At 39.5% G+C, this 14,162-nt stretch overlaps 1 long non-coding RNA gene across 1 annotated transcript in view; it reads right to left on the reverse strand.

Annotated features, from left to right (window-relative positions):
* LOC136884986 (uncharacterized) overlaps positions 1-12,947 on the reverse strand; it is a 38,941-nt gene extending 25,994 nt beyond the window's left edge. The window contains exon 1 of the long non-coding RNA XR_010861446.2: positions 12,750-12,947. This is a non-coding gene — a long non-coding RNA (uncharacterized lncRNA). The remainder of the gene's footprint in view (positions 1-12,749) is intronic.
* Between the last annotated feature and the right edge of the window lie 1,215 nt (positions 12,948-14,162).

Below are 14,162 nucleotides of genomic sequence, written 5' to 3' on the forward strand. Positions count from 1 at the left end.
GTTGTCATGTATCTGGAAACCAAATAAGTTAAATAGATCCATGCCCATAATGTTTGATGCAGTGTAGTTGTTAACTACGAGAAGAGGAATGGCCGTCTGAATTCCTTTATAACTAGCCTGAAGCTTGATTTGACCTTTGATGTCAATTTTCTTCTTGTTAAATGTCACGAGCTGGATGTCAGCTGGAGAGCATGAAGGTGAACCTAAGTCGTGGTAGGTAGTCAGGTTAATAATAGAGACAGGTGATCCAGTGTCTAATTGAAAATCGACAGATCGATCAGAGAATGAGAGAGGAATGATGATTTTGTGAGAATCCTTTGTGGGAAGAATAAGATTGATCTGATCAACTTCCATGTCTTGGCGGGGCTGTATATGCTTCCGGCGTGCTGCAGTAGTCTTAGCAGGGCGGAGCGAACTTTGACAGACAGTTTTAATGTGTCCAAGTTTATTACATCGTTCACAAGTAGCTTTGAAAAAACGACAGTCACGACGTTCATGATGCTTGAAACAACCTCGGCAGGAAGGCAGGAGTTTCGAGGTGCTTTTAGAATTGGGCTTCCGTGTAGCATTACGAGAGGGAACCTGGCGAGAATGCTTGGTGGAGAGCGCCTTATCCGTACGGTTCACTGTAGCAGAGGACTTGCGGGCCTGAGGCGAGACTTGTGCAACTTCGTGTGGAGAAGCTATGGCTGCGGCAGTCTTGGTAGTAAGCTCATAAACCGTAGCAATACGCTGGACGTCTTCTAAAGAAGGGTTACTCTGCTTGACAGCGTCAAAACGTATTTTGTCTTCAGGAGTATGTAAAATTATCATGTCCCGAATAAGAGAATCAGTGTAGGATGAACCACAACCGTCCTTGGAGCAGATGAACTGGCAGGGTTTAGCTAGACCACGCAATTCAGTTATCCATTCAGTATGTGTCTGATGGGGTTGCTTTCTGCTTTGAAAAAATTTATAGCGAGCAGCCACTATGTGAGGAGCTTTGGCATAGTGTTCCGTGAGACGGGCCAAGAGCTGCGTGAAGGGTACCCCAGATAAGTGTTCTTCTGGACTTAATTTACGTAGTAATTCACACGTAGCATTGCCAACCGAACTAAGAAATAGTGCGCGGCGGCGTTGATCATCTGTGACAGAATGGCAGATGAAATGCTGTTGCAAACGGGCTAAATAAACTGACCATTCTTCCTTAGCCGGATCAAAAGCAGAGAACGGAGGAATAGCTGATGGCTGTGTAGAGACAGAAATAGCTTGAATAGCCTGAATTAATGCTGCCTGTTGTTGCTGCATAAACTGTTGTTGTTGCTGCTGTAAGGCTTGGAAGACCGTAGCGAGTTGTTCCGCAGTAGCCATTGCGATATGCGTGCAAGAAAGAGTAAGGTAAGCTGTGTGTCAGAACTGGTTGGAGTGTCGTTGTTGTTGAGCACGTCGCCGTAGAGTTGACAACTGGGCCTGTTGAATTGTAGTGCCGTGTGTACCTCGTCACTATAGAGTTGGCGATTGGGGCTGATGACGTGTAGTTTGTTGCGTTTTTACCTCGTCGGCATAGAGTTGGCAACTGGGGTCGAAGAATTGTAGGTTGTTGCGTTTTTACCTCGTCGCCATAGAGTTGGCGATTGGGGCCGAAGAATTGGAGAGTGTGACGTTTTTTACCTCGTCGCCATAGAGTTGTGTTGTAACCAAGGTTGAAATTTACAAACACAACTTTTATTGCTTCACTTTATGATATTTACACAAATAACTGAAATTTATTTTGAAGCAAAAAGGAATATTGAATCTTGAGAAAAGTCTGTCTTTATACAATATGTACAGGTTTACAGTCTTTATATACACTTCTATCTTGAAAAGATAGTCTTTGTGAATTGACACGTTGATAGTCGAGAACTATCTGGCACACTAACATAAATGTCTTTGAGAGTCCTTGTTTGTTGAAGTGCCTGAATTCCTAAAAAAGCAAGTTCAATTGATTGAAGAAATTTCACCTAGCGAAACTAAGGGAGCTTGCATAAATTAGGGAATGAAAATGGCTTGTAAAAGAATTACGGAACATAGGCAGCGGAAACAGGTAAGGGAGCGGTGACCAGAGGTGAAACCTCGTACTGCCAGAAATTCAGTCCACCTGGTCGAAGCACATTTTCAAGAGGAGTAGCCTCCGTGCTCGACGTAGGGTGTATTCTGGAGCTGGACACCGGGCAAGTGGGCAAGTGAGCAGGCAGGGAGCTCCTATTTATAGTACACTCGATGGTCAGGCACGCGCACTGAGGGCTGCGCGTCGAAGCTAGCAGAATGATACACAGGCGCGCGTGCTGCTGGCTGGCGGAGCGAGAAGGGAGCGCCGGACATACAACAAAAAGGAAGACCACGGCAGATTTTCATTGACCAACAAGAGCAAGAAGTGGGAGTTCACACTTTTGGGCCAATACAATAGAAGGCCCACTGCTGTGATAACTGGAGAGCTGTTATTAGAAAAGCAAACCAGCTACACGGCTGAAAAAATATGGGATGGTGCACAAATAGTGATACATTTAATCTTAGAATAATAATAATAATCATCATCATCAATGTCCCACTCCAGTTGCCCAGGTGTGGTTAACAAGCCTCCTCCACTCCTTTCTGTCCTTACACTTTTTCTGCTCCATTACTTCTGCCACATCCCATCCAGCTTCTCTAATGTCCTTCCAAATCTGATCCATCCACCTTCTTCTCGGTCTTTCAACTGGTCTCTTTCCCTTAACTTCTCTTTCCAATTCCCTTCTTGCTACCCGTTCCTTTCCCATTCTTTTTTACATGTCCGAACCTTCTCAGTCTTGCTTTCTGTATGTTCTGTACTAACGGTTCTATATTTATCTCTTCTCTGATTTTAATATTTTGGATTCTATCTCTTCTTGTCTTTTTAACCGATGTTCTTAAAAATTTCATTTCTACTGCTTGGATCTTACTCCTTGTCTCTTATTAGTTACCAGCGTTTCTAGTCCATATGTTACAACTGGTATGAAATACTGTTTATATTATGTTAATTTTGTTCTCTTGGGTACTTTGTCATCCCATAAATGCTCTCTGACTTGATGATAAAATGTTGTACCTTTACTTAGTCTGTTTTTAATTTCAAGGTTGATTTCATTATTTCTATTAATAATGGTACCCGGATATGTAAACTGTTCTACATTCTCTAACTGTTCTCTATGTTCACTTGGCTTCTCTTTTTCTCTTTTCCACAGTGCATGGCTACAGTTTTCTTTTTACTAATAACCATTCTAAACTTCTTTAGATTTTCATTCCTAATGTCCAGTCTCCTTTGTACATCCTTTTCTCCCTTTCCCCAAATCGCCACATCATCTGCAAATAACAAAGCATTTCACTCCATCACTACTGATACTCTGTTTTACATGTTTTATGATTTCATCCTTCAATATAATAAACAATAATAGTGACAGTGTACTTCCCTGTTCGAGACCGTTTTTTAAATAAAATATTTCAGTCACCACTCCCCACTTGTATACTGCTTTTACTCTCATGATACAACATTTTTATCTTGTTAATTAATGATTTTGGTACACTCCTTTTCAGTAGGCATTCCCATACACATGTTCTCTTAACTGTATCATAAGCTTTTACCAAATCCAAAAAATACAAAGATGATTTGCTTGTTCCTTTCCAGATATTTTTCCATGACCGTTCGCACTATAAATATCAAGTCCATTGTTGATTTATTCAGTCTACCGAGCTCGATAGCTGCAGTCGCTTAAGTGCGGCCAGTATCCAGTAATTGGGAGATAGTGGGTTCGAGCCCCACTGTCGGCAGCCCTGAAGATGGTTTTCCGTGGTTTCCCATTTTCACACCAGGCAAATGCCGGGGCTGTACCTTAATTAAGGCCACGGCCGCTTCCTTCCACTTCCTAGTCCTTTCCTATCCCATCGTTGCCATAAGACATATTTGTGTCGGTGCGACGCAAAGCATATAGCAAAAAAAAAAAAAAAAAAAATTTATTCAGTCTCAAGCCATATTGTTCTTTCTATAACTGTGTTTCTATTATATCCCTCAGTCTTTTGTCTATGACTTTCTCCATTATTTTTATCCCAAGTGATAATAGGGTTATACCTCTATAATTTTCACATTTCTTCCTATTTCCTTTTTTGAACAGTGGTACAATGCTTCCTTGTTGCCAATCTTCAGGTATCCTTTCATCCTTCTGTATAGCCATTGTAGTCCAATGCTCCCTTCTGCCTTAATCATATCAGCATTGAATTCGTCTTTTCCACTTGCTTTACCTTTGGTCATCACTTTCGCTGCCCTTTCAAGTTCCAACCATGTTATCGGGTTCTCTTCTTTTTCTCCATCTATTATTTCCCTTTTCTTATCTCCTTCTTCCTCTGAGCAGTCATCCTCATTACAAAGTTTTTCAAAATACTTTGCCATCACCTTCTGAAGACCCTTTTCGTCATGTACTATAGATCCATCTTCTCTCTCTAATGCCTTGATTTTTTCTTGATTTATTCTTTTCAATTTTATTACTCTATATAATAGTTTCTGATTTCCTCAACTATCTTGCTCAATTTTGTTGGTAAACTCTCCCGAACTTTTCTCCTTTTCTTCCTTGATACTCCTCTTTACTTGTAGTTTCAATCTTTTGCATCCACACGTAACCTTTCTATCTTAATCTCATTCCTCTGATACGTTTTTTGCTTCTCCTTATCAATTTCTTTCTTCACCTTGTTCCTTTCTTTTATTTATTTTTTATTTTGTCTGTCCACCACCGTGTCTTCTTTTCCTTAACCTTTGCTTTTGTTTTCCCGCATACCTCAATTGCTGTTTCCACAAATGTCTGTCTTAAATTGTCCCACTCTTCTTTTCCACTTCGTATTTCCGTAGGCAACTTCCTTTTTATACAATCATGGAATGCCATTCTTTTAACCTCCTCCTCCAATTCTCAAATCCCAAATAAAAACTTCATTTTTCACAGAACACTCACTAAATTACAAGTAATGTTTTGCCCGTATGACAATTTGAACAGTTTAAAGATATTAACATTAAAAGTTCCACCTTTACAATTACTTACAAAGGTTTTTATTCTTAAAGCAAAGTTAAAGGTGCATGTTCCGTCCCTCTTGGGAACATCTTCAGCCTAGTGATGCACGAAAGTTTTTTTTTTGTTAGGGGCTTTACGTCGCACCGACACAGATAGGTCTTATGGCGACGATGGGATAGGAAAGGCCTAGGAATGGGAAGGAAGCGGCCGTGGCCTTAATTAAGGTACAGCCCCAGCATTTGCCTGGTGTGAAAATGGGAAACCACGGAAAACCATTTTCAGGGCTGCCGATAGTGGGATTCGAACCTACTATCTCCCGGATGCAAGCTCACAGCCGCGCGCCTCTACACGCACGGCCAACTCGCCCGGTGCACGAAAGTTAAATAGTAAAATTAGCATAATAAAAAAAGGTGTTATGTACATGTCCACAGCAAGTCAAATATTTACATGGTCTTAGTGTGCCATTTGACAACAGAGTGGTGACGTGAAATCTGCTTGAAACATCTCATCGTTGATCAAGTATAAAAGAATGTTATGTTTGCTGACACGCAGGTTAAGAGAGAAAAATCATGACTAGTAGTTCAGCATAGAACCAAGCTATGGTGACCCCGGTCTAGAAAGCCAAGAATAACGGCCGAGAGGATTCGTCACATTGACAATATGTCGCTTCATAATCTTCAGGCCTCTGCGCTGAGCAGCGGTCACTTGGTAGGCCAAGGACCGTCAGGGCTGTAGTGCCATGGGAGTTTTGTTTGATGAACAGTGTCCACGATGGTATAGTGGATCTGAACTTTCTTTTTATGAGTGACGAAGCATGATTTTATCTGACTGGATATATCAGTTCACAGGAGAATAGGATCTGGGATACAGAGAACCCACACATTTTATAGCCAAGACCTCTGCACGATCTCAAGGTGGGTGTATGGTGCACTATTAGTGCCCGACGAATTATCAGTCAGATATTTTTTCAGAACACGATTACTTCCGACTATTATATTCACAGCATTCTCGAACCATTTTGTACTGAACTGACTGGATAAGAGAAAAAGGTATGGCTATTTCCAGTAGGACGGTGCGACAGCCCATGCGGTACGTAACTCTATGCGGCAGTTGCAGGAAGTGTTTGATAATGATGAAATCTTCAGTAAAGGCCTATGGTCCCCTTGTTCACCTGATTTAAACACATGTAAATTTTATGTATGGGGAACTCTCAAAGGGTAAGGTTAGAGGAATAATTCTGAAACTGCAAAGTCTGTTTCTAAATCTCATCAGATGTGAAGCTTGCATCGCAGCTTAACAAGATAACTTTCAACATCTTCTGTAAATACTGGTGAGTTCAGTTTCATTTACTAGTTTAATTGTTTCCTTTATTTATTTGTCCTATGCATGTATATATAGCTGACAAGTTCAGTTTCATTTGGTTTCTATAGGCATAATTACGCTGCTTATGTGAGATGAGTACGACCGCTGACCATTGTGGGACTGCGCACACTGTCACTGCTTTTCTGCACTCCTATGCCTCTGTACTCCACTATTGTCTTAAAATATACTCCGTGTATATACAGAGCCATGAAACTATATCCAAGCTTCTGCAGGGACATCTGGTATGTTTCACAGCCCTCAGCCTTATCACCACTTCTGTTCATTCGTGCAATGGACCCACAATCGACCGACACCCTGGACCTATCTTGATGTTCATGTCATGCTAATTACAGTACCAAAAACAAACATGATGGCCAACACCAACCCCACAAAAATGTAATGATCCATTAGCACTACATATGCTGTGAATTAACAACAAATTCATGTACCTAAAATAAATTGCAAGAAACTGGGTAAAGATTCTGGTGAGCCTTCGCGAAAGGCAAGTTACAGATCTAACATGGCGTGGCTTGGATGATGTCACAACATGCTATATAAGGCTGCCAGCTTAGGTCCAGCAGGTGACAAGACCACTGGAATGGGGGCAAGTAAAGAAAATCTGGGAGCATAAGTCCCCATGTTAGGGTTGCAAACGGACTAAGAGGTCTTTAGCATCCCTTGCTAACAGTGACAAAGTGGCCAAAAGTAAAGTTGCAAACAATAAACTTCATGACACCGTTTCTGCATTGATGTTCATTGATCAGAAAGCTGTCTATTACAATTTCAAGGGCCACTTTAATTAATTTCTTTTATTCATTAACAAGAGCATACAAATGTACATAGAGAATTGTGGGTGGTTAGTCTCTGCTATAATCTAGTAGGGTTCTCTTGCGATTCTTGCAGCAGGAGAAGTGATATTTTTCACAGAACTGATCACACAAACTATACAAACAGTCTATGAATTCTGTGGTGGAATCCATGTATCGCCAGCCTTGTCAGTACAGAACGAATGTCATGGTTTTCTTTTGTCCATCGTCTATCATTCATGCCATCTGTAGAGTAGAATTTTTCTTCTATTTTCATCCGCTTGTCTCGTCGGAGGGTCAGTAGTTTCCTCTCTTGACTGGTTGATGGCAGCATTAAGTGACATTTCAAGTCATCAATGAAGAAGGTTTCTCTTGCAAGTTCATATGCAAGCCTTGAGGGTGTGTTTTTTGCTATTCCGAGGGCTCTTTTCAGGAAGTAGGCTTTTACTTTCTCTATTGTCTCTAGATCTTTGATAGGAATTCCCAGAACAGTTCCAAGGCATACAAGATAATTGGTACTATTTTAGCGTTGAACAGAGTCAAAGCTGTATTCAGAAGGAGCTTCGTTATATTCTTCAGATCGTACATGGCTCTTATTGCAGTTGCTCTTTCCCTGATGTCTTAGTCCTAAGTATTTGAATGAAGTTACCAGATCTATTTATTTTGTTTCTAGTAATATCTTGTCTTCGGCTGGTATCCTGCCCCCTTTCCGAAAAACCATATACAGTGGAACCTTGGATTGCGAGGATAATTAGTTCCGGCAACATGCTCGTAATCCAAATCGCTCAAATATCAAAGCAAATTTTCCCATAAGAAACTATTGAAACTCGGATGATTTGTCCACAACACAAAAACATTTATTCGCATAACATTTCTAAAACAAAATATAACGTAAAACAATTAAACTGCACTTTACCTTACAATAGATTCATTGTTGGTGTGAGGGAGACGAGAGATGACATGAGAAGAGTTACTGTGTAGCACGAATTTCACTAACGGAATCACTGCTATCGGTTGGCTCTTTGGAAGTGTTTTCTTTTCGTGCAACTTTAACGAGGAACCTGTCCAATGACTGTTGCTTTTGCCTCTTTTTGAGGATTTCACGAAAATGTGACATTGCATTGTCATTGAACAGATTCACGTGACGTTCGTATTGCGAAACCTCACTCGCTTATCAAGTCACAATTTATTTCAAATATTTGCTCGTCTTGCAAAACACTCGTAGACCAAGTTTCTCGCAATCCGAGGTTCCACTGTATGCTGTTTTTACCTGGTTTATGACAAATTTATTGTTTTCATCCCAAATGTTCAGTTTGTTTAAGGCTTCTTGAAGGTCAGCTTTGGTCTGTGAACCTAGGACCATGTCATCAGCATACATATAGAATAAGGAAGTTCTCCCAAAGACAACATGTTAATCTTTTAAAAGATCAACGAACAGTTAACTTATATTGTGAATTATAATACGACAGAAGCATGATTTTATGACAGACAATTTACTGAGTTTTTTAAATAATGTTTTCATCCAATCATGATACCCATCATTTATTCATTCATAGATTTTTAAATATTATTCCATTGTTTCTGTTAATTGTATTTGATGACCACAAAAGGTCAAAACATGTACCAAAGAAAATATGACTAAATTTATCACTTAAATTATGAGTATTAGTTTATCAAGCATTGAGAGGTGGACCTAAAATTAAAATTTATAAAAAATGAAATGGGCATGCACCATGACAACTTGAAACGGAATGGTTTTCTTACTTTTAACGAAGGTGCAGGCAGCCTTTTGCCCCTATTGGAGGCAACAGAAAACCCAAGCTGCCCACCAGGGACACAGGAAAAGGTCGCAAATCTGAGTTTTACAATGCCCCCACTTTAATTCTTCCATGTAAGTAATAATACTTCTAGGGGCAGGGTGGTAGGCCCCTAGCAAGCAAAAAGGAAGGATCTCCCTTCTACGCTACTTCAGGCATCATTTTACATCATTTTTATACACTTTTTCACCCACTTAACCTACAAAGGCTCTTGGGAAGTAACACCAGAAACTGAAACAATTAAAGTCAATGGCAAGGACCTGCAGCTCAGTTTTAAGCAACAAGTCACTCTTTTCTCATATACTGTATTTAGATACTACAGTAAAACTCTTGAACAGTGGGTGCTACTATCATTCTCATTCACTGGAAACTAGTGTGCGAACCTCTTCTTGAGCCCTAGTTCCCATTCAGCACTATGGAGCTCAGGGCTCAAGAATAGGTTTGCTCACTATACTAATCTCGACCAATGGTGAAACTTAAATGTAGGCCTATATAATTAGTTTAACACAAGCAATGTGCAAAGAATTAATATACAAATCTTCGTTACAAAATTTTACCAGTGATTCCGATTGCTGTTTACAACTTAAAACATGGTAGCCTACCTAGTACAGTGTGCACCACATCTTGAACATACACAGTTCAAACCTGGCTCATGATAATGCTTTATGTTACAGTTTATACTGGAACCCATGATCGGAGAACCTTGTCAGCAAGTGTCGCAGTTCATATCCACCTTGAACCCACTCGCAATTTAGCATGGCATCGGTGGAGTAGAAATCTTCCCAGATGTCAGCCTTCTTCGATCGTAGGTCTTGAAGCAGGTGTACATAGGGTGTTGTTGCTGGAAGTAACAACTGTAACCTTAGCTCTTCCACATAAAATCCCTCTCTGGATAGCTCATACACGAGCCAGGAAGGAGAATATTTGGAGAGGCTCAGAGTCCGTTTCAAGGAAGATTGCCTTCAACTTCTCGATTTTATCTGTTACATACTCAAATGTTCCCAAATGTTTTCCAAGCCATATGCTGCTATAGGGCTGATTTTTAGATGAAAGAGTTTTATGGCTGTTTCTAAAGACAAGTTTATCAGATGCTTAATGTCAGATATTGCTTTCATAGATGCATTTAGATGGTCCATGAGATGGAGGGTAAAAACATTACCTTGGGTTTGAAAAATTACACCCAAGTATTTCGCGACCAAGCTCGAAAGTGTGTGCTGTGTGTGCAGCGACCGAACATTTTGTGCAACACACACAAACCAAACACGACCTCAGAGCAGGCGAGACTACCCGCTGAATTTAAGCATATTATTAAGCGGAGGAAAAGAAACTAACAAGGATTCCCTTAGTAGTGGCGAGCGAACAGGGAAGAGCCCAGCACCGAATCTCACAGGTTCACCCTGCCGAGAAATGTGGTGTTTGGGAGGGTCCACTTATCCCGGGAACCTGCAGCGAGTTCAAGTCCTTCTTGAATGGGGCCACGCTCCGCAGAGGGTGCCAGGCCCGTAGAGACCGCTGCGGCTTCCGGGAGGATCTCTCCTTAGAGTCGGGTTGCTTGAGAGTGCAGCCCTAAGTGGGTGGTAAACTCCATCTAAGGCTAAATATGACCACGAGACCGATAGCGAACAAGTACCGTGAGAGAAAGTTGAAAAGAACTTTGAAGAGAGAGTTCAAGAGTACGTGAAACAGTTCGGGGGTAAACGTGAGAAACCCGAAAATACCTCAACCGGGGAGATTCAAGCCTTATCGGCGCCTCTTCCCCTGCTTTGGCCAGATGGGTCCGTCCCCCTGCATGGAGCAATCCGGCATCAGGGTGGTAACGGGTTTCTAACTTAAGTTCTTGGTCTCCATGAAAGAAGGTTCCATGAGGCCCCCCTCTTCCAAACGTCATGGAAACTGTTTTTTCTACATTCAGTTTGAGCTCATTTTTATTTATCCAACCTGCTATTTGGTTGAATGATTCCTGGAGTTCCTTCTCTTGAAGTTGATGTTAAGACCATATCATCAGCATACATTAATAGTTTGACGCTTTCCTGGTTTACCACATCTACTATGTCTGCTGTCGCAATGATGAAGAGTAGTGGACTTAATGGATCTCCCTGCAATACCCCGCTTGTTTGTTCTAAAATATTAGATTTGGTAATGCCATCATCTATTTCTATTGAACTGTTGAGCAGTAGGTTCCTAATCAGCGGCATAAGGTACTTCATACTATCAATAATACTCTCTAATTTTTCTAACAGTATGGTTCTGCTTATGGTGTCAAAAGCTCTTGAATAATCTATAAAGATGGCATGTAATTTACTCCCTGGTTTCTTTATGTCAGTTTGGAGACAGCGGACAGCTAAAGTCATTGATTTTCCTTTTATAAATATGAATTGCGACTCCAATAGGTTATTTTCCACCAGTTTAATGAGACATTTACCTACTAGTGAAGTTAAAGCCTTTAGTAAAGTAGCCTACATCCTAACGCTATTCCTCTATATCAGTTGGGATCTGCGGTATCACTTTTGCCTTTATATAGCATTTTAACAGTAGATTTTCTCCAATTGTCTGGTACCCAACCTTGCCGTAAGCAATCATTCATTCATTCATTACGTGAGTAATGGATTCACCCAATTTTGGGAGAGCAGCTTTAAGATGTTCATTAAAAATGTGATCTGGGCTACATGCCTTGTTATCTTTAGATGCTGTAATAGTTGATACCTCATTAACTGAAAATTTGTCAATTTCAGGGATTAATTGAAAAACTGGCATGAAATAATTAGTAGGTCGTGTGTCTCTCTCTTGAAGCACTGCACTCAAGTGCTTTTCCCAATCTTCCATTGGTAAGTTCCTGGAGAACTTTGGTTGTCTAGGCTTCAGAGCCAGGTAAGGATCTAGACTGGCACATTCTATAAGTTTCTTTCTTCTTCCTCTCTATAATGATTTTTGGCTTCTTTTAGTAGTAGTTTGTATGCTCTCCTTTTACTGGCATATATTTCAAGGAATTTGTTTGTTTTCTCTCTTCTGGCTGTATGTTATGCTTCCAGTACATCTCTACAACATTTATAGCATTCCTTGGTGAACCAGGGTTGAGATTTCCTGACTACAGGTATTGATGGTAGAGTAGCATTCTGGAACAGCACTTCTAGATATAATGCAGCCTCATTAAGATTACCCTCTCGTAATACGTTTAGTATCGTTTGATTATCTTCACCAGAGATATGAGACGGATTACTTTTTCTACTTGTTCTTGTACGGTCTCTACTGTAAATGTAACAAGCATACTATGCCTATTCGCCATATGTAAGGAAGTTGCAACTGGTAGGTGTTTCCGTTGCACCTCGAGAATGACCTCCTGCTTGATCGGCACAAACTTGGAGTTTATAAACACCAGATCTATTGTGCTGGCACCATTATGAGACATGCAGGTATTCATGTCATCCCTATACAAAAGCCTGAATTAAGGCTAATCCCTTAGGCTCTACCACAATTACAGCAATAATATGGCAGAGTATGCCGAATCCATACAGCTACCTCAATTGAGACGAAATAGTAAAGTAAATTATATGCGTTCTTCAATATCTTTATATCAAAGGCCCCTTTCCTTTACCATTAAGCTTAACAGTGATTTCATACTTGTTTTTTTTTTTTTTTTTTTTTAAGGGAATGAAAAATAAAAACAAACATCGATAATGAAGCATTCTTACCGCTAATGCACGAGTATTAATTATTAAAATATACCGTTATATAGTACTTACAGCAGCAATTATTATTCAGTGTAAATCTATAGTTGATTCTGATACTTCTTGAGTGCGCAAAGCCATACCTCGTCACTCAAACAGGAGTATTTCAGGTTAACAATACACACACATTCAATACTGAATAATCATACCAACGATATTAACACTATATTAATTTAATGTAACACACGTGTATAAACAGATTACAAATTTGCAGTACCGCTAGAATGCATGTAAATATTACTTCTTTTTCTTATTCTTGCTGTTTAGTTTTGAATGTAAATATTATTATTATTATTATGAAATGTGAATGGGCTTGTTACATCAGCCAGTTCCAATACTTGTAATAATTCACGCTAAACACTCATATATACCCTGTGGGGAGAATTGTAGTTTAACATTTTCGTAATGACAACAATTGTCTAAAGATGGCTGGAATTTGATACAATGTATAACAGGCTTGACCTACGGTAACGCTATCTTCTTCCGCTCGGGAGCAGCGTGTTGAATAATAATGAAAAATATTTTGTATCCATGCTAGCTAGTAATAAATTGGTTCAGTTTGTAAAGCAATAGCTTAAATTGGCTCAGTTCTATTTCTTTTTACCTGGCCCTAATGCATGCGTGGAAAGAAGTTTTTCTTTAATGAATTCACAATGGACAGATGACAAATAGACGGAAAGTAGAATCTGTTAAATCAATATTAATGCTGCAATACAATTTTAAAGAAATATCTTGGCAGAAATTTTATGATTACAGTACATTTAAAAAGTGATGAGTTGCTAAAAAGTGTGCCAAGTTCGGAAAAGTATGACAGGTATCAGAATCAGGGCACTTCTGTCTCATAAATATCTTTTTAAAAATAGTTAATAAATGCTGTTTTTAGTTTTCACTTATCCGTGTTGTTGAGAAATGAGTAATTCCACGTGAGCTGTCCCATCTGTTACTTAAAAATCTATGAAAATAACATTGTATATTAAATTATTTTGGAGTGGTATGTACGATAGGTGTTTTACATAAAGTATGATTCCTTATTATTTCTCTATTTGATTTTTAACATTAACATCATATATCAAGTGTGTCTTTTGGTAACGGACGGGGAAGTTCATATGGAATTATCCAAATAACATTAACATAATTAACATTCATTTATTTCAATTAATTCCAACGAGCCTGCAGGCTCATACATAGGAATTGTACAGGACATTACATACTGGCGGGCACTTACACATCAAAATATAGTTTGTGTATATAAGATAATTAGTAAATGGTTGAACATATAAACACATACAATGTATATAAAATATGTACATCATCAATATGAGGATTACAGAGAATTATTTCTGACTGTATTTACATTTACGTAACATGAAAGTTGCAAAGGTACAAGAATGAATTATGGAGTATTTTCATTTACATAAGAGTTGCTGA

This window comes from Anabrus simplex, chromosome 13, assembly GCF_040414725.1.
Source record: "Anabrus simplex isolate iqAnaSimp1 chromosome 13, ASM4041472v1, whole genome shotgun sequence".
NCBI classification, from domain to species: domain Eukaryota; kingdom Metazoa; phylum Arthropoda; class Insecta; order Orthoptera; family Tettigoniidae; genus Anabrus; species Anabrus simplex.